Source organism: Pristis pectinata, chromosome 20 (assembly GCF_009764475.1).
Source record: "Pristis pectinata isolate sPriPec2 chromosome 20, sPriPec2.1.pri, whole genome shotgun sequence".
Classification (NCBI taxonomy): Eukaryota; Metazoa; Chordata; class Chondrichthyes; order Rhinopristiformes; family Pristidae; genus Pristis; species Pristis pectinata.
In genome coordinates this window covers 39,918,719-39,937,090 of record NC_067424.1, presented here as the reverse complement: position 1 = coordinate 39,937,090, position 18,372 = coordinate 39,918,719, and the positions used below count along the sequence as shown (strand labels likewise).

The 18,372-nt window shown below is 52.4% G+C and overlaps 1 protein-coding gene and 1 long non-coding RNA gene across 3 annotated transcripts in view; one reads left to right on the top strand and one right to left on the bottom strand.

Annotated features, from left to right (window-relative positions):
- The window catches only part of LOC127580904 (SLAM family member 5-like), a 665,368-nt gene that overhangs the window by 505,863 nt on the left and 141,133 nt on the right, over positions 1-18,372 (bottom strand). The gene's annotated exons all lie outside the window — the stretch shown is intronic.
- LOC127580923 (uncharacterized) lies at positions 4,304-17,240 on the top strand. The gene is made up of 3 exons (XR_007957905.1): positions 4,304-4,420; positions 6,206-6,757; positions 16,390-17,240. It is a non-coding gene; the product is annotated as an uncharacterized LOC127580923 (long non-coding RNA).

Sequence of the window (18,372 nt, the reverse complement as noted above, 5' to 3'; positions counted from 1 at the left end):
GTTCACGACACTCTCTAGAAGAAGGGAAGGGGGAGGGTGTGACCTCCACTGAGTGACAGGTCCAAGGCTTCCTCACGGGGGCACTGGGAGAATGGAGACTGGCAAGTGATTCTGCTCACTCCTAAGGGTATCGGTGATAGGATTTAATGTATTCTTGATGTGGAGAGAACCATGGCCAGACTCAATGGTTTAACACACCGTGACCCCAGTTCCCACACTCCCTCTGACACACCGGGACCCCAGTTCCCACACTCCCTTTAACACACCGGGACCCCAGTTCCTACACTCAATTGAACACATGGGACCCCAGTTCCCACACTCCCTCTGACACACCATGACCCCAGTTCCCACACTCCCTCTGACACACCGGGACCCCAGTTCCTACACTCAATTGAACACACTGGGACCCCAGTTCCCACACTCCCTCTGACACACCGGGGCCCCAGTTCCCACACTCCCTCTGACACACCGGGACCCGGTTCCCACACTCACACCAGGACGCCAGTTCTGGGCCCCATTGACTCTGACAATGCAACACGTTTCACCGGGAAGATAATGAAAGAAACTGTAAACTGTTGGGAGTCAAACAGAAGCACCACAGTCCCTGTCACCCACATCGGCGGAGAGAACAAACTGCACCCTAAAGGGGGTGCTGGCGAAAGCCACACAGGAGACTGGGCAGGGACGGACTGTTTTATTGATGCGTTGAAGGACAACACCTGAAACTAAAACTGGACTGACACCATTTGAGCGAATGACGGGTCGTGCCATGAGATTGTCAGGAGTCCCAGTGACTGAGGTGAGCCGAGGGCGCAGTTTACAGCACTGACTGAGAGAATTCCTGGTTAGGCTCAGTGAGCAGGTGAGTCAGAGAACAGCAGGAGACTGCAGACGGGCTCAAGGATTTCTGCTGAAAATGCGCAACGTCGTCCTCTACTGGTGACAGGGTAAAGAGCCCGGGGATGGACAGGAAGGGACTGGGTCCCCGTTGGAGAGGACCATGTGAGGTTTTGTTTGTAAATCCAACATGGGTTTGTCTAAAGGAACCAACCGGAGCGAGATGCAGACATTGGGCACAGGTTAAGACGAATGAAACCTTTGCAACCCTCTCCAACATGACGAAACACTCTAGAAATGACCAAATTAGAGCGGCCAATGCCACATCTACTCCTGAGGACCAAGATGATTTGGTGGACAACACTATGTGTCGGGATTCCACTGATACCCCCCGCCCCCCCCCCCCCCCCCCCCGCCAATGGTCGGAGAAGGGTATGAGGTATTACCTTGTAAATGTGGAGAGGCCACAGTGAGACCTGTTGAGCAGGGCTCACCGTGTACCACCAAACTGAGCGTTACTGAACTGGTCATGTGTAACGGTCCACACGTTAATTTGAGCTGCAATCCAGACTAAAGTGGGCTGGAGAAAGGGTCGAAGGACCAACATGGAACGGTGGAAAGATAAGAGGATTGAGCCGAGATGAGGCACCCCGCTGCTGGCAATGTGATGGGGAGAGTTGCTGGATAATTTATGCGAACTGTATGAATACAACGACAGTCCCAACAGCTCCGACAAGTTCACGGGCAAGTGTATCCACCGCACCGACACAACTGGAGTGTGATGAGGAGATCACACAAGGGACAGGTCACGGACTGGTGGCGACACCTTCTGGAGCGCAGTTAACGTTGGTGCCACATTATCGACGTGTCCGGGTGATCTTAGATGTAACTGGCCTTGCTCTCCCCACTTGGTGCCCTACTCTCGCACAGCAAATATTTCAACACTTATTGAGGGAGCAGTTAATGGGGAAGGGACTTGGGGCCACGGAACCCGACGAGGGCTGGTGGAACCAGTGGGGCGGGATATGCAGTAGGAATATCTGCAGTGAACACTCCGGATGGGGCAGGACCGAACGAGCAGATCGAGCAGCTGAAGGGTAAAATTCGCCGAGTGACAACACGGGGTTACCAGGTTATGACAGATATGAACAGAACAGGAGGAAAGGCAGCACTTGTGCTCCTGGGGGAAGTGAGGATTCTGAAGCCTTCTGAGGAAATGGTGAATAATATTACAGACAGGGTGGGGAACACTTCCCGAGAGGAGCATAAGGAACGTGTGTGCTCCATGTGTTCTGCATGGCGACTTCCCCAAGTGCAAGGCTTAGCTGCAGGTCCGCCAGGATTAGCTGGGCATCGAATCCTTCACTGGATCTCGACCCAACAGCTTCGGCAGTGGAACAATGACACACAACCTGACCGCCGCCTCAGAGCCTTCCCCATTGCAAGCCAGGTAGATTAAGTTTGTCAGGGTTCCCAAGGGGGATATATCTTCGGAATAACACTGCAAATCCCTCACCAGCTGCGGAATGAGACCTTTTCCTTACACAAAGATCTCAATGTCGGGCATGGATTATAGTGCATGATGGCCCAAACCAGGCTCTCGTCATGGACGGGAAGCCCAGAGGGGTGAGATCTCACTTGTGCCACCAACAAGGAACCCGCCGGACTTGTCCGGAGGAAGTCATCAACACCGTAGAGCCCAGACTGATGCCTCTTTTCTCGGTGTTGCATCCTCCCGGGGAAAACGTTACGCAGCAACATCGGCGACGTGGTCCTCCAAGGGTGGATGGAACTGTCCCCTGCCGGGGCACAACTTCATCATCCGAGGACTCGCACACACAATCTCAGTCGGAGAGAGGAGACCGAGGAACGTCCGAAACAATCGACTTCATGATCGGGAGAAGTGACAGCGGGGAGGTTCTGAGACAATGTGTGGCTACAGAGTAACCGCCCATTCCAGCCCTTCATGCTGACTGGAAAATGGTGGTGAAGGAAGGCGAAGAGTTAATACAGAAGTGGTGAGGGGAGAACAAACACATCGGCAACCACGCAGGGGAAGTAGAGGAGATATTACGGAAACAGGCTGTGCTTGAAGAGGCTTGGAATTGGGAATTAAATGTTAACACCCACCCTTGGGTTGGAATCATATCCCCGCCTCAGTGGTGGTACAGTTAGTAGTGTCGGTACCTTTGTTAGTTGTGGTTTGCTGTTACAGGAATAGATATAATAGGTTAGAGTCTTGATTATTGATAAAGAAATCAGTAACAAATGGCAGTTTAAATAAACATGAGATTGGGAGAGTGAAGGGGAAGATGCGAGAGCTCGATGCCATGTAAACCGTTCTGGAAGTTGTCTAAGTGAAGTTGTCATCCCGAAATTAATTTTCCCCTTCTGTCCGCTGTAAGTAACACAGTGCCACGAGGTCGATTCGAACAAATTAGCAGTGCACTGCTATGAGAATTCTCTTCAGCACTCACTAAGAATCGCTTCCCGAGTTCTCCCAGTACAAAGGGGTAGATAGAGATTTATACAGGTATTGTCACGTACACGTTAATGAGTCAGGCGCCGGAGTTCTTGGTTGAGCAGGAAACGGACAAAGGGCTACTGCAGATGGACAGAGAGCAGCCTCACACCCCAGCTTCAGCTCATCGTTTTGCAATCGGGTGAGACAAAGGCAGGTATCACCTTCATTGTTTGAGACAGCCTTCCCATTTCCCGTTAAGATTGACCATCATCTCCATAGTCAAGCATAATGGCAATCCAATTAAGTTCCAGACACAGCAAATACCACACAGCACCCAGCCCAGGTAAGCAGTGGTGTGGCTGTTCTGGGCTGAAGGACACTTTTTAAATCAGTATTTCGAGCAGCCATAGTTCTCATCCGTCTTAAGATATGAGTACAGTTATAGTTTATTAATCCTACACCTCCTCAAAGTGAGAATTGGATTTAGGAACCGAGAACCTCCCGAGGGCCTGATCAACGGACGGAGGAGGGTAAATTATTGCCCATTGCGACTCCATTGGCTGTGTAGCGGCCGAAGGGGGGGGGGGGGCGGGGAAGCTGGTGGTGGTGGTGACTGCAGCAGTGAATAATGAAATGGCTCTAACCCCGTTGCAGAGAACAGGCGGGTGATCATGTAGCGGGGAGATACAGGGGGACTCTGCGGGGTTAATACCAGGCAGAGAAAGTCTGGAACGAGTTTGAACCAACCCAAACCATAAACTGCAGGCAAAAGTGACCTCGCCTAACAACAATCCCATGAACTCCAGGACGGAAGCTTGTCATTGTGCACAGAAGGGAAAAGCGGAACTGCACACAGCTCATGTCGCACACAAGGCTCCAGCTTGAAGGCTCGGGTAGCACATGGGCACTGAGGCTTCACACTGCAACAGGCTGCCCTCACTCTGCGTGTACACAGTGCATGTGGGGTAGAGAGAGTGGGGGGGGGGGGTGTGGCGGGGATGAATTCGATAAGGGATAGTTTAAGAATAATGGAAACTTTGGATCGGGGAGCATTCGTTCCCGGACGAGTGACTCCCCCATTGAGGTCAGCTTGTAACAAAGAGGAAGTTTGTTCGGAAGGTAAGCCCCAGACTCCGTGCGAATTCTTTCCTTCTGCAGTGGGGAAGCGTGGCCCTAAAGAGAAAGAGAAAGTGGTGTTGGTTAAACAAAGCGCCAGAGTAATGAATGGGACAGAAAGGTGATAAATCCCCAGGCCTGATAAACCCGGAGTACTGAAGGGGGAGCGCTGGAAACAGTGGGTAGAAATAAACGAAACACCTTGGGGTGCATCTCTCTCGTTGGGGATGGTCACATGCCGGCACTTGTGTTCCTTGCCACTTCTCAGCCGGTGCAGTGCAGGCAGACCATAAGGTGAAAGGCCATGACGAGGTAGATTGTGAGGTCGAAAGTCCGAATTATCGTACTGGGGGACCGTTGAATAGTCTTTTCACAGCAGGATAGAAGCTGTCCTTGAGCCTGGTGGTACGTGCTTTCAGGCTTTTGTATCTTCTGCCCGATGGGAGAGGGGAGAAGAGAGAATGTCCAGGGTGGGTGGCTTTGATTATGTTGGCTGCTTTACCGAAGCAGCGAGAAGTGCAGACAGAGGCAATGGAGGGGAGGCTGGTTTCTGTGATGTGCTGAGCTGTGTTCACAGCTCTCTGCAGTTCTTCGTGCTCATGGGCAGAGCAGTTGCCGTACCAAGCCGTGATGCATCCAGATAGGATGCTATCTATGGTGCATCAGTAAAAGTTGGTGAGAGTCAAAGGAGACAAACCAAATTTCCTTAGCCTCCTGAGGAAGTAGAGGCGCTGGTGAGCTTTCTTGGCCGTGGCATCTGTGTGGTTGGACCACGACAGGCTATTGGTGATGTTCACTCCTAGGATCTTGAAGCTCTCAACCATTTCAATCTCATCACCATTGATGCAAACAGGAGCACCCCTTCCCGAAGTCAATGACTAGCTCTTTAGATTTGCTGACATTGAGGGAAAGGTTGTTGTCATGACACCATGTCACTAAGTTCTCTGTCTCATTTGTGCTGGAGGTATTGCTGCCTATCCTCACTGATTGCAGTCTGTTGGTCAGGAAGTCAAGGATCCAGTTGCAAAGGGAGGTGTTGAGTCCCAGGTCTCGGAGTTTGCAGATGAGTTTGCTTGGGATTATAGTATTGAAGGCAGAGCTGTAGTCAATAAACAATAGTCTAACATTGGTGTCTTTACTCTTCAGCTGCTCCAGAGATGAGTGTAGGGCCAGGGGAAGGTGTCCACCATGGACCTGTTTCAATGGTAGATGGATTGCAATGGGTCAAGGTTATCTGGGAGGCTGGAGTTGATGTGAGCCATGACCAGCCTCTCAAAGCACTTCATGATGGCGGACGTCAGAGCCACCGGGAATTAGTCATTGAGGCACGTTACCTTGTTTTTCTTCGGTACCGGTAGCATAGCGGCCTTCTTAAAGCAGGTAGGAGCCTCAGATTGAAGCAGGGAGAGGTTAAAAATGTCTGCAAGTAACCCTGCCAGCTGACCTGCACAGGATCTAAGGACATGGCCAGAGACTCCTTTTATGCCAGATGCTTTCCCTGGATTCACTCTCCGGAAGATCGATCCAACGTCTGCAACGGCGACTGTGGGTACAGGTGCATTGGGGTGGGTTGTGACATTCCATTCCCCTTCTGTTCAAAACGTGCATAGAATGTGTTTAGCTCATCGGGAAGGGATGTGCTGTTGTCAGCGATGCTGCCCGAATTCATTTTGTAGCCCATTAAAGCATATAAGCCCTGCCACGACTGACGGCTGGTCTGGGATTGGGAGTTTGGACTGGTTTTGTCTCTTGGCATCCCTGATGGCTTTATCTCCATTTCCTGTACAGGTCAGGGTTACCTGATTTGAGCACCACTGACCTGGACTTCAGTAGGGAGTGGATCTCCCGGTTCATCCATGGTTTCTGGTTTGGGAACACCCGGACTGACCTCTTTGGCGCACAGTCCTCTGCACACTTGCTGATAAAAGTCTGTGAAGGGCCTGTCTCCGTGCTGTACAACTCTATGACTGTTTATGAAATGGAGATCAAGTTTGACAGATGTGTTTTAGAGGTTGTAATCGGTGGGATCAATCAGGGGAAACCAGAGGATGGCACCTAGCTGAACTTTGATGAGGCCTCAGTGGAACCTCTCACAGCCACACGGCCACAGGCAGCTGCAGCCCTGACGTCAGGCACCATGGCCTTCTGCTTGTGCTCACACGTCCTCCACCTTGGCTCTCCGTCTCACTCCACCCCCGGGACACCCTCGTCACTCGAACTGACTGCTCACCTGAACAGACGCAGTGGGAGAGCCGACCTCCGTACTGTCCCATCCCTGGGGAAGGATGGTCACCGGTTCCATGCTCATCTGTCTCTGGATGACTGCCTCCGCCTCAGTCCGTGAGTGTTATTCCGAGCGAGTCTTTGTGTCACTTCCCCATCTCCAGGGTCTCCTTTACTTCCACAGCTAGGACAGTCCTGGAGCCCACATTCCCAGGGCTGGGACAGAAGGCTGAGGTGGAACACTGAAGGCACAATTCCAACCATTCTCCGAGTGATATCTTGGTAACATGGTCTCACCTCACTGACACACACACAGAGGAGGTGACCTTTTCCCCTTGTATATCACAATACTTCATCAGTTTCAACAGTTTCTCTTCTTTTTCTGTTAATTTTCTGGCTCTGGTGGGATCAGGCCCAGTATCTCAACTCTCAGCTTAGAACCACATATTCTCGAAGGAAAATAAGCCAGACACAGGGTGAAGCTCCCTCTACACTGTCCCATCACACACTCCCAGGGCACGGGTCAGGCACAGAGTGAAGCTCCCTCTACACTGTCCAATCATACATTCCCAGGGTAGTGATTTGTGGAAGGACCTACTCAAAGACAACCCAGAGGTTGCCGAGCGTCTGGTCGCTCCCCTGATGTTGGAGGAACTGACCGGTGCCCTTCACCAGCTCCAGAGGGGTAATTCGCCGGGGCTGGATGAGCTGAGTTCCTCCAAGCTCTCTGGGACACCCTGGGACACGACCACATGCGGGTCATGGGGGGGAGCCTGGCGACCGGGCAGATGCCCCTCTCATGCTGCAGGGCAGTTGTAGTCCTGCTGCCTTAGGCAGATGACCTTGGCCTTTTGAAGAACCGTCGCCCTGTCTCCCTCCTAGGCACCAACTACAAGGTCTTTGCCTGGGCAATGCCAATCACCTGGGCTCCGTTTGGACCCAAATAATTCACCCTGAGCAGTCCTAGACAGTCCCAGGCTAGTCCATTCAGGACAACATACATCTGGTCCGGGACCTGGTCGACCTGTCCCAGAGGGCTGCTCTGTTGGTCGGCTTTCTCTCCCTCGACCAGGATCGCGCATATCTTTCTGGGACTCTGCAGCCATTTGGGCTTGGTCTGCATTTCGTGGCCCGGGTCAGACACAGGGTGAAGCTCCCTCTACACTGTCCCATCACACACTCCCAGGGCACAGGTCAGGAATAGGGTGAAGCCCCCTCTACACTGTCCCATCACACACTCCCAGGGCACGGGTCAGACACAGGGTGAAGCTCCCTCTACACTGTCCATTCACTGAGCCATCAGAGAGGTTTTGAATGGAGCAGCTCGAGTGCTTGTGACAGTCAGGAAGATACAGTGAGGATGTGATAACCTGGATCAAATTGGACACCACCAGAAGGACTGCAGTAGTTCATGGAGTCAGATCTTTCCCTACATTAGTGGGGGTATGGTCAGTAAACATGGTCTTGGAAGTGAAACTAAAAAAAATGAATGGCTCCCATTGCTCATTTGAAAGAGCAGCTTGGAAGCAGTAACTCTTAGCAGAGGGGAGGAAGGAGGGGTAAAATGGGAGGAAGGGAGAAGGAGTGAGGGAGGCTCGGACAGTCCTGGACAGGGATGTGGAGCAGGGACTGTGCCCTTCTCTGGGCAGGGAGTGTGGTCTGGAGATTGGATCGCACTGTGTGGGGTTCCCAGTGGGAATGCTGGGAAACCACTGTAACCTGGAGTAGATTGGGGGTCACACCATTTCCAGGTGAAACCACTCCGGGCCGGACCTCTCCGGTCGGGATCCACACAACCATGTCTGACTTTTCCTGTCATCAGTTCTGGTGCGGGGCAGGACATCAGCCTCAGAGATCTCAGTGAGAACAGTCACCGGATGGTTACAGGGAAAGAGGCCACTCAGCCCCTCCAGTCTGTACCATCTCGATGTAAGCTGGAGCCCCAGGTGCAGCAAACGACTGTCCTTTGTCAGCTCACTACAAACAGCTCCGGTCTCTGCGTTCCCCATGTGGGCACCACTTAAAGGACCACTGCTGGCAGGGGGAGGATTCACGGCAGATCTGGGACACACTGGAGGATCCAGCCTCTCCTATCCCTCCTTATAACTCAGGCCCTCTAGTCCTTGTGAATTTTCTTTGCACCGTTTACAACTGAACGATATCCTTCCTATAGCTGGGTGACCAGAATGGCAACAATAATCCAAGTCTGGGCTCACCAGTAACTTGTACAGTTGTAATGTGATGTCCCAACTCCTGTACTCAGAGCCTTGACCGATGAAGGCAAGCATGCCAAACGCTTTCTTCACCACCGCGTCTCCATCTGGGCTGTGTTCCATTCACCTGTCAAATTAGTTTAAACCCTTCCAAAGGCACAAGCAAACTTTCACACTTAAAGGTAGATAAATCTCCTGTTCAGATATGTTCAAGAACACTGTGGGAAGCTGGGGAGAAATTGCAGGAGCCCTGCTGAGTTAGATGCATCGTCGTTACTGATGGGCAAAGTGCCGGAAGACTAGAAGGTGGCTAATGTGGTCCCTTTATTGAAGAAGGGCTGCAAAGAAAAGTCTGGGAACTGCAGACTAAGTCTCTGGTAAGTTACTAGAGAGGATTCCGAGGGATAAGATACTGTTTACTTGCATCTGGAAAGATGGAGTTTGATTAGGGATAGTCAACAGGGCTTTGTCCATGCTAGATCATGTCTCACAAATTTGATTGAGTTTTTTGAAGAAGGTCGATGAGGGCAGGGTGGTAGACAGTCTATATGGACTTCAGTAAGGCCTTTGACTGGGTTCTACGTGGTAGGTCGCTAGGGATGGGCAGGTCGCATGGGATCCAGGGAGTGTCAGCCGATTAGATGCACAATTGGCTTGATGGGACAAAGCAGAGGGTGACGGTGGAACGTTGTTTCTCAGACTGGAGGCCCGTGACCGGTGGTGTTCCCTAGGGATCTGTGCTAGGCTCATTTTTGTTTGTCATCTATATCAACGATTTTGATGAGAATGTACGAGGCATGCTGAGTAAGTTTACAGATGACGCTAAAATAGGTGGTGTCATTGATAGTGAGGATGGTTATCTGGATTTACAGGGGCATCGTGATCAGCTGGGTAAGTGGGCCAAGGAATGGCAAATGGAGTTTAATTTTGATAGGTGCAAGGTGTTACGCTTTTGGAAGACAAATCAGGGCAGGACTTTCACAGTGAAGGGTAGGTCACTGGGGAGTGTTGTAGAACAGAGAGGGCGAGGAGTACAAGTCCGTGGTTCCCTGAAAGTGGCATCGCAGGTAGGCAGGGTGAAGAAGGCTTTTGGCACGCTGGCCTTAATGGGTCAGGGCATGAAGTATAGAAGTTGGGATGCTGTGCTACAGTTGTACAAGACATTGGTGAGGATGCATCTGGAATATTGTGTTTAGTTTTGGTCATCCATTGAAGGGAAACATGACACGAAGCCAGAAAGAGTGCAGAAAGATTTACAAGGATGGTTCCAGGATTCAAGGGACTGAGTTATATGGAAAGTTTGAGTTTGAGCAGACTCTGACTTTTTTCCTTGGAGTGTAGGAGAATGAGGGATGATCTGATTGAGGTGTCTAAAATCATGAAAGGCATAGATAGGGTGAATACACACAGTCTCTTTCCTGGGGTCAGGGGATCAAGAACTAGAGGGCACAGGTTTAAGGTGAGAGGGGTGAGATTTAATGGGAACCTGAGGGACAGTTTGTTCACCCAGAGGGTGGTCAGAAGATGGAACGAGCTGCCAGAGGAAGTGGTTGAGGCAGGTACATTAACAACATCTAAAAGGCACTTGGCCAGGTACATGGATAGGAAAGGTTTCGAGGGATATGGGCCAAACATGGGAAAGTGGGACTGACTCAGATGGGCATCTTGGTTGACACGGGCCATTTGAGCTGAAGGGCCTGTCTCTGTGCTGTCTGACTCTGTGACTGTAACTGAAACCCTTCCAGTTGATACAGGTCCCACCTTCCCCAGAGGAGGTCCCAGTGATCCAGAGATCTAAAGCCCTCCCTCTGACACCAACCCTTCAACCACACATTCACCTGACCTCTCCTCCTATTCCTATACTCACTAGATGTGGCACCAGAAATGATCCAGAGATCACAACCTGCTCTAAATTCCTGTTACAGGACCTCATCCCTCCTTTCACATGTTGTTGGTGCCAGTGTGAACCATGATCTCTGGCCGTTAACCATCCCCCTTCAGAATGTCCTGCAGCTCTGAGACATCCTGACCCTGGCAGCTGGGAGCCCCCTGTTGCTCTTCTGCCGCTGCAGATATAATCGTGGTGTGACCAGCTCACTAAACCCATTGACCACAATGTCCTGAGCATCAGCGACACTCCACAGTGAGTCCATCCACAGCGCCAGCTGTGCAACACAGTCAGTCAGGAGCTGCAGCTGGACATCGTCCTGTGCACACGGTTGTCCTTGAATTACCTCGGTAGAACATCAAACTGTACAGCACAGGTACAGGCTGTATGGCCCATGATGTCTGTGCCGACCCTGATCCCACCCGCCTGCACGAGAGCCATACCCCTCTGTTCCCAGCCCGTTCATCTGCCTGTCTGAATGCTTCTTAAATGTTTCACCACATCCCCTGGCAGTGCATTCCACTCTATGTAAAAAAAAAACTGCCTTGTAAATCTCCTTTAAACATTCCGTCTCTCACAAAGCCAAGCCCTCTAATACTTCACACTTCCACCCTGGGAAATATATCCCGACCATCTACCTTATCGATGCCTCTCATTATTTTATAAAACTCTCATCAGGTCTCCCCACAGCCACCGACGCTCCAGTGAAAACAATCCAAGTTTGTCCAACCTCCCCTTATAGCTGATACTCTCTAAACCGGGCAACTTCCTGGTGAACCTCTTCTGCACCCTCTTCAAAGCCTCTGCATCCTTCCCGTAACGCAGCGACCAGAACTGCACACAGTACTCCAAATGTGCCCAAATCAAAGATTTATGCAACATGACCCACCAAGTTTTATAGTCAATGCCTGGACCGATGAAGGGAAGCCCGCTGTACACCTTTCCCACCTGATCCACTTGTGTTGTCACTTTTAGGGAGGTATGTACACCAATGTTCCGAAGGGTTCTGCCGTTCACTGGATACTGCCGTCTTTGACCTCTCAAAATGCAGCATTTCCTACTTGTCTGGATTAAATCCCATCTCCCATTTTTCTGCCCAAATTTCCAACCGATTGTGGATAGTGAGGAAGTTTGTCAAAGGATACAGCTATATCCTTCCTCACTACCCTCAAATTTTGGTATCGTTTGGATATATTACAAACGACAGCAGTCCCAGCACAGAACGCTGCAGAATGCCACTGATCACAGATCTCCGGTCAGAATAACACCTCTCCACCACTACCCTCTGTCTTCTGTAAATCAAGCCAATTTTGAATCCAACCTACCAAATCACCAATAGTTTCCCTACCATTAAAGTAAGGCTCACCAGCTGCATTCTCCTGATTGCCCTTCATAAACAAAGGAACAACATTGGCTACTTTCCAGTCTTCTGAGACCTCACCTGTGGCAAAAGAGGATACAATGGCCCCAGCAATCTCCTGCCTTGCCTCTCTCAATCACCTGGGATAGAACCTATCAGCCCCTGGAGACTTATCCACCTTAATGTTCCCCAAGAGACTCAACACTTGCTCCTTCTTAATATCAACATTTGCTTGAATATCAACATACCGCTCCCTGATCTCACCATAATCAACGTCCTTCTCCTTGGTGAATACAAATGCAAAGTACTCATTTAGTACCTCGCTCACTTCTTGCTCCAAACATCAATTCCCTCCTTTGTCCTTGAGTGGACCTTCCCTTTCCCCAACTACCCTCCTGTCTTTAATACATTGATAAAATTCCTTAAGGTTTTCTTTCATCCTGCTTTCCAAGGATATTTCGCAGCCCCTTTTAGCCCCCCCCCCCCCCCGATTCCTTGTTTAAGTTCTTTCCTGCTTCCTTTATATTCCAGAAGGGGCTTGTTTGATTTCACCATCCTAAACATTGTATATGTTTCCTTTTTCTTTTTGACTAAATTTGCATCTCTTGCCATCCAAGGTTCCTGAACCGTACCATACTTGTCTCTCATGCTGTGGTCCTGTGAAGATGAAAGGCAAGGCCTTTAAACAACTCCCAATCCACCCAATAACAGCTCCTCCCAATTCACCCTCCCCAGCTCCTGCCTAATACTGTTGTCTTTAGCCTGCCCCCGACTTAGCACTTTCCCACAAGGTCCAGTCACATCCTCATCAACAACTATCTTAACCCTTACAGAGTTATGATCACTGTTGCCAAAGTGCTCTCCCACTGAAACTCCGATCACCTGGCCAGGCTCACTTCCCAACACAAGATCTAGAATGGCCCCTTCCCCAGTTGGACTATCTACACACTTGTGTTGAGAAGCCCTCCTGGGTGCACCGAACAAATTCTGACCCATTTTATACTCTGGCACTAAGGGAGTCCCAGTCAATATTGGGGAAGTTATAATTGCCCATTACTTTCCATGGTCTGCCTCTGCTTCTCTCTCTCCTGCTGACTATTGGGAGGCCTACAGTATAACCCCATCAGAGGGACTGCACCTTTCTGATTCCTGAGCTCTACCCATATTGTCTCATGGGATGACCTCTCCAGCATGAAGTGTCGCCATGACGTTCGCCCTGACCAGTGGAGCAACTCCCCCACCGACCGTAAATGAAAGGGACGGGCAACTACACTCGGGGCTTTTTCCTGTTCTCGGCACAACATACTACAATCTGGAGCCCTGCCTTGATTTTTCCTTTGAGTTAAGGTCCTTCTTTACCTAATACTGCAAGCTCCAGCCAAGATCTTCTGGCCCATGAGAGTTTCATTGAAAAGGTTGCCAGCTTTGACTAGTGAGATGTAGACTATACTTAAAATAAAAAAATACACATATCCCTCACCCACCAAAGTCCTCAGGCTGAGTCCGCGACACTCCGAGACCACTGATTTTTAAAACAAGGTGGTTCTTGTTCATCTTTCCACCCTGCTGGTACCCCCACCTCCTCCCCTCCCACCTTGCCAGCCTCTGGCTCAGGTCCTGCCCCCCCCCACCACCCACCCACAGCTTTAGGTCTGAGGCTGAAGGGACGGGCAGTCACCCAGAGGAGGAATTGGCAGCCCAGAGGTTGGGGCAGCTCTTTCTGACATGCCCAGCGCTCCATCCGAGGTCCAGCAGAAGTGGCAGCCCACGCCCTGGAGTTGGACACTGGATGTCCCTCCGTATCCTTCCCCACCAGCAGCGTGAGCGGAGACAGAAGGAGGAGATGTGCCAGAGGCTGCTCCCCAGGAGACTGAGTGGGATTGGGGGGGGGGGGTGGAGTGTAACTCACTGTGCAGTGGCTAGATGCCCTGCCCCCGGGGAGACCCTCACTCAGGGCCATTGACAACCTCACAGTTGTCTTTATACTGACCTCAGTGTCACTTGGGGTGGGGGCAACTCTTGAACCCGTGGTTAACAGTCGAGAGTGTGAGAAGGAGAGGGAGGGAAGTGCGAGGGGGAAGGGAGGGAGTGAGGGGGGGAAGGGAGGGAGTGAGGGGGAAGGGAGGGGAGTGAGAGGGAGGGAAGTGCAAGGGGGAAGGGAGGGGAGTGAGAGGGAGGGGAGTGAGAGGGGGAAGGGAGGGGTGTGAGGGGGAAGGGCGAGTGTGGGGGGAAGGGAGGGGAGTGTGAGGGAGGGGAGTGAGAGGGGGAAGGGAGGGGTGTGAGGGGGGAAAGTGAGGGGAGTGCGAGGGGGAAGGGAGGGGAGTGCGAGGGGGAAGGGAGTGGAGTGCGAGGGGGAAGGGAGGGGAGTGCGAGGGGGAAGGGAGCGGAGTGCGAGGGGGAAGGGAGGGGAGTGAGAGGGGGAAGGGAGGGGAGTGCGAGGGGGAAGGGAGGGGAGTGAGGGGGAAGGGAGGGGAGTGCGAGGGGGAAGGGAGGGGAGTGCGAGGGGGAAGGGAGCGGAGTGCAAGGGGGAAGGGAGGGGAGTGAGAGGGGGAAGGGAGGGGAGTGCGAGGGGGAAGGGAGGGGAGTGAGGGGGAAGGGAGGGGAGTGCGAGGGGGAAGGGAGGGGAGTGCGAGGGGGAAGGGAGCGGAGTGCGAGGGGGAAGGGAGGGGAGTGAGAGGGGGAAAGTGAGGGGAGTGCGAGGGGGAAGGGAGGGGAGTGTGAGGGGGAAGGGAGGGGAGTGCAGGGGAAGAGGAGGAGAGTGAGGGGGGGAACACAAGGGCAGTGAGGGGGAAGGGGAGGGAGGGGAGTGCGAGGGGGAAGGGAGTACGGGAGGAAGGGAGGGGCACACAAGGGGTGGACTCCGAGGGGCAGGGAGGGAGAGGGAAGAGGTGCCAGGAGAAATACCAGGACGTGGCTGCTGGGTCGGGCCTGTGGCAGAAGGCAAGAGAATGTCCACGAGTGAAGGGGCAGCTGGATCCGACCCTCACCGATTCACCTGTCACAGATCCTTCGACGGGCAGCCCACTGCTACAACAGGTGGAACCGCTACCTCACGGCTCCAGAGAGCCGGGTTCGATCCTGACCTCGGGCAGTGTCTGTGTGTGGAGTTCGAACGTTCTCCCTGTGACCGTGTGGGTTTCCTGTGGGTGCTCCGGTTTCCTCCCGCATCCCACAGACTGGCGGATCGATAGGTTAATTGGCCACTATAAATCACCCCCAAGGTGTGGGTGAGGGGTAGAATGAGGGGGGAATAAATTGGGATTAGTGTTGCCGGGTGTCTGATGGTCATTGTGGACTCTGGGCGGAAGGGCCTGTTCCTTTGCTGTTTGACCACAGCAGAGCTGATGGGCCTTCTGACCTCTGTCTACTTCTGGGCAACCGCCCAAACATTCTGCACTTCTGGAATTATATAATTCACATCTACGAGAACGACTGCACCGAGGCAGCTCCAGGGGTCCTGGGATGGGTGGGGGAGGGAGGTTCCTGTTTCCTGAGGGAAACAGCCTCTCTGTAACAGTGGGCAGGCCCCTCCCCCCCCACCTGCCCCCAGTCTCTCCCAACAATCCCCACACGAGTCCTTTGGTGCAGACGCCACCCTCGGTCAGACCAATGTTCCTTTTTCTCTTGTGCCCACACAAACAAAGGCAGAGTCGTAGAGTCAGACGGCAGGGAAACAGGCCATTCGGCCCCTCGCTTCCATGCCATCCGGTGGGCACCCATCCGTATCAATCCCATCTTCCAGCACTTGGTTGGCTGTTTACCCAGCCCGCCCCCCACCCCATTCTCAGCAGCACCGTCTCCAACTGACTGCAGACTCAGCTCCCCCTCCAGAGTTGCAACAGGAGCAGTCTGCCATTGCCTTGATACCAGCTCCCCATCTTGTGGGTGTATTTATTGCTTTAAAAAATAACATTGCTCATCACATCAAAAATAAAATCAAAACATTGTCCTCAGTGTTCATCCGAGCCTCTCTGATGCCAATTGATCCAGGAAGGCCAGAAGGCCGACAGAGAGCCAGTGGACAGTGTGTGCTCCGTCTCTGGGAACACCCAGGCACGGAGCCATCCTCAGAAGAGGGGCAGGCAGTTGGCTTGGGCGGAAGCCCCCACGGCCCACTGCCTGGGCCTGTTAACGGCCACCTTGGCCGGGCCCAGGAGCAAACTGATGTCACCCCCTGACTGACCTGCCACACCAGGCACCCAAAGATCAGGAGACTGGGGCTGAAGTGCAGCCAGAACGGAAGAGCAGCCCCTTCAGATCTACAACTCCTCATATTTCATGTGTCCAGGTTACAGGAACGACAGGCGGCCCAGAGACCGTGACCAGCTTAAAACCTGCTGGACGGCACTGCTCTGTGCAACACTCTGCACCCCAGGTCCCCAGTGTCAATGGGGAACACTCCCACACACAGAGACCTCCACCGGGGCACCCTCGCTGCTGGATGGCAGAGTGGACTGACACGGCATGTCCGGGCGGCAGACGAGGGCGAGGAAGTGGAGGGTGGGCGGGAGCAGCTCGTGCAGGGAACACCTCTGCGCAGCAGGGAGGGCATTTCTGAGAGACGGCTCATGTGGGTGAATGGTTCCTGAGGAGGGTTTTGGGGCCCAGGTCCAGCTGAGTGCGATCCCACGACTGAGCCGCCATGAAGCATTGGCTTGCCAAGTTCACATTTGCAGTGTGTGTGTGTGTGTGCCCACACCCCCACCCCCCTGTCCTGACCGTGTTCCCCCCCTTGGGCTCACTGTGCGACGTAGGAGCTGTGGGCTGGCTCCCTCACAGGGCCGGGAGCCAGGCGATGGGCCGCATGGCCCCCTCCTGTGTCTGTGATTCTTCCTCATTGACTTCAGGAAGCGGGCGGAGCACACGAGGTGGAGGTGGTTGAGAGCTTCAAAGATGACGCCGGAGTGTGGCGACTGGTTGCAAGCTGCTCCCTGCAGATCTACTCATTACTTTTCCTGTAATCGTTCTACTCTCTTAAATTTAAATTCTATGTACCTGCAATGCACTCCCCTGTAGCCGTGAAACTTTACTCTGTGTTCCGTTATTGTTTTACCCTGTACTACCTCAGTGCACTGTGTAATGAATTGACCTGTACGATCGGTATGCAAGACAAGTTTCTCACTGTACCTCGGTACAAGTGACAATAATAAACCAATACCAATATCACCAACAATTTGTCCTGGTCAATCCTTGTGGACACTACGGCCAAGACAGCACACCGGCGCCTCCACTTCCTCAGAAGGTTAAGGAAATTTGTCATGTCCCCGATGACTCTCACTAACTATCACAGATGCACCACAGGAAGCATCCTCTCCGGACGTATCACAGTTTGGGATGGCAAGAGTTGTAGATAGTTGGACTGTCTACATACTGAAAAATGTGGAGGTGCATTCAAGAAACTCTCTTGAATGCATTGAACAATTTCTGCCCCATCTGACCCCCTTGCACTAAGGAGTTCCCAGTCTACATCGGGGAAGTTGAAGTCCCCCATGACAACAAACCTGCTGTGTTTGCACCTTTCCCTAATCTGCCTGCATATCTGCTCCTCAATGTCCCAGTGGCTACTGGGGGGGTCTGTAGTATAATCCCATCAGAGTGATTGCCCCTTTCTTATTTTCCAGCTCCACCCATACAGTGGATGAACTGTCCATTATGTCTCTTCTGAGGGCAGCTGTGATATTGTCCCTGAATAATAGTGAAACTCACCCTGACCCCACCTCCCGCTCTATCTTTTGTAAAGCGTCAAAACCCTGGAACATGAAGCATCCAGTCCTGTCCCTCCCTTGATCAAGTCTCTGTAATGGCCCCAACGTCATCGTTCCATGTTCTGATCCATGTTCTAAGTTCATCACTCTTGCGCATCATACTCCTAGCATTAAAATTAACACACTTCAACCCATCCGTCCCATCGTGTCTGTTACCTTGCTCCTGCCTGTCCTCCCTTACCATCTTACTGGTCATGACATCTACCTTCCTCTCAACCCCTCCACTTTCTGACCTGGTGCACTGGTTCCCATCCCCCTGCCAAACTAGTTGAAACCCTCCCGAGCAGCACCAGTGAACCTCCCGGCCAAGATGTTGGTTCCCCTCCAGTTAAGGTGCAACCTGTGCCTCTTGTACAGGTCATCCCTTCCTTAGGAGAGGTTCCAATGATGCAAGAACCTAAAAACCTGCCCCCTGCCCCAGCTCCTCAGCCACACATTCATCTGTTCCATCTTTCTATTCCTGCCCTGACCAGCAGGTTGCACCAGGAGTAATCCAGAGATGACTG